The sequence below is a fragment of the Marmota marmota genome, unplaced genomic scaffold, assembly GCF_001458135.2.
Source record: "Marmota marmota marmota unplaced genomic scaffold, marMar, whole genome shotgun sequence".
NCBI lineage: Eukaryota > Metazoa > Chordata > Mammalia > Rodentia > Sciuridae > Marmota > Marmota marmota.
This window is the reverse complement of record NW_025999900.1, coordinates 57,920,548-57,922,987: the sequence shown is the minus strand read 5'-3', so window position 1 is coordinate 57,922,987 and position 2,440 is coordinate 57,920,548. Positions and strand designations below refer to the sequence as shown.

At 33.3% G+C, this 2,440-nt stretch overlaps 1 protein-coding gene across 4 annotated transcripts in view; it reads left to right on the top strand.

Moving 5' to 3' along the window:
* Positions 1 to 629: 629 nt before the first annotated feature.
* Btbd7 (BTB domain containing 7) overlaps positions 630 to 2,440 on the top strand; it is an 89,146-nt gene continuing 87,335 nt past the window's right edge. The window contains exon 1 of one of the 4 annotated variants that reach the window (XM_048799229.1): positions 630 to 1,797. The gene's annotated coding sequence lies outside the window, so the exon portion shown is untranslated. The remainder of the gene's footprint in view (positions 1,798 to 2,440) is intronic. The other 3 variants (XR_007345947.1, XM_048799230.1, XM_048799231.1) reach the window with 3 other exon arrangements.

Sequence of the window (2,440 nt, the reverse complement as noted above, 5' to 3'; positions counted from 1 at the left end):
ACCATAAATATTGACATACTAATTAAAGTAAATCTTAATATACATCTGATTACACAGTAGTTTTCAAGTTTAATATTTAATATAGATTTAATTTTCATGAATGAGAAAATACATATACCACTCCTGGTTATTTACCTGAAGGAATCAAAGTGGGCATATAAAAGAGATAACCTGCGTATCCATGTTTATCGCAACACTGTAAGTTATGGAATCAACCTAGGTGCTCATTGGGGGATGAATGGATATAGAAAATGTGATACACAATGGAATAATAGTATTTACCCAAAAAGAAAGATTATGTCATTTGCAGAAAATTATGTCATCTCCAGGATGGAACTAGAGACCATCATATTCAAGGAAGTCAGTCAGACTCAGAAAGACAAGTGTTGATGTTTTCTCATGTGGAATCTGGGAAGAGGGGATGACAATGTGAAAGTAATAGGGGAACTATCAGGAAAGAGGAAGAAGACCAGGGTTAGGGTGAAGGGGTTACAGGAGATAATAGGGAAGATGTGATCAAAGCATGTTATATGCATATATGGAAATCTCACAGTGAAACTCATTATTTGGTACAATTAATATACACTACTGCTGATAATTACTTTAAAAACATCATTTTAGAACTCTAATAATTAAATATCTCTTTTAATGATTCTTTTATTGATTTGGGTTTTCTTACCCTCTTTAAGAAATATTATCTATAAGACTTCCTTAGTGACTATTCCTAGGTTATAACTCTTTGAAGATTTTCTTTTTCAAATAATTTTAAAAAGCTGAGAGAATGAACTTTAGACCATGCTTATTATGTTTATAGCAGATATTTTTTTCCATAACTGGGTTAGAATGCTTGTTTAGCATGTGGTGAGGCTTTACTTTCCATCAACAACACCACAAAACATTTTTTTAAAAAATTATAACTAGAAATACTAAGAGAACACTAACAATATATAATTTTATTTTAGAAAAGTCAATCAAACATACCTCCTACTCCCAAAATTAAATTAACTCCTCACTAGAGCCAAAATTCTAAACCATGTTCATCTCATGTCTCAGTGTTCTTTCCCTCATTTTTTTTTTAGCTTGAAAATTCTTAGTTACACCTAAAAGATTGTTGCATAGATTAGTATTAGTGTGATGTACTTTAATCTTCTTTTAAAAGTGCATTTTAATAGGGGAAAAAGATATCATTGGGACAGCTGTTTCAAATAATAGGTTATATTAGAAAAACTCCCACAAAGTTCTGGTAGAACTCAGCTGAGAATCTATCCTGTCCTGGGCTTTTCTTTGTTGGAATGCTTTCAATAGCTACTTTAATTTGATAAAGAAAAAAAAAAGTGAATCTTAGAACATGTCTGGCTCCAAAGGTTTCTACTTCTTAAGGGACCCTTTATTCTTTTTTTATAAGGAGAATATTATACATTTATTTAAGTATGTATTCAGTTTGGGATATCATTTCTGAAAAGAAAATTGAATTCTAGTAACAAGGACAAAAACATTTAAATTAAAAAATATTTATCATATAAAGAAAGATTAAAGGGTTTTATCTAAACAGGAAAAGCCGAAGCCTTATTTAATTTCTGCAATCACTCAAAAGGATTTTCTCCTTCACTGCTATAGGGGAAACATGTCCCTTATTTAGGGAAGAATTTCTCAGCATTGAGTGATGAGGAATGGGAATGGGCAACCGAGGGATCTTAGAGAACTTCATTTTCCAGAGAAGCATGGATTAGGCATCAAGTTGATTTATGACAGAGGCATGAATAAGATCATCTTTCCTTGTGCTTTTCAGCGTTATAGGTAAGTGAGAGACCAATTAAAATAGACGGTTTCTAGCTGTTTCGATAAAATGAATTTGTTTTGATCCTTTTTACACTTCTTTTGCAAAGACCAGATCAGCTCCTATATAAATCCCTTCAACATTATTTGGCCCTTTTCATGTGTCAGTGACAAGTACTGTATTGAGTGATGGAAATCTGTAAAGGTTCTTCTACTTTTAATAAGCCTATAGTTTGTTTGTTTTTTATTGTTGGTTGTTCAAAACATTACAAAGCTCTTGACATATCATGTTTCATACATTTGATTCAAGTGGGTTATGAACTCCCATTTTTACCCCGTATACAGATTGCAGAATCACATCGGTTACACATCCACATTTTTACATACTGCCATACTAGTGTCTGTTGTATTCTGCTGCCTTTCCTATCCTCTACTATCCCCCCTCCCCTCCCCTCTTCTCTCTCTACCCCATCTACTGTAATTCATTTCTCTCCCTTGTTTTTTTTTTTCCCTTTCCCCTCACTTCCTCTTATATGTAATTTTGTATAACAATGAGGGTCTCCTTCCATTTCCATGCAATTTCCCTTCTCTCTCCCTTTCCCTCCCACCTCTCGTCCCTGTTTAATGTAAATCTTTTTCTCATGCTCTTCCTCCCTGCTCTGTT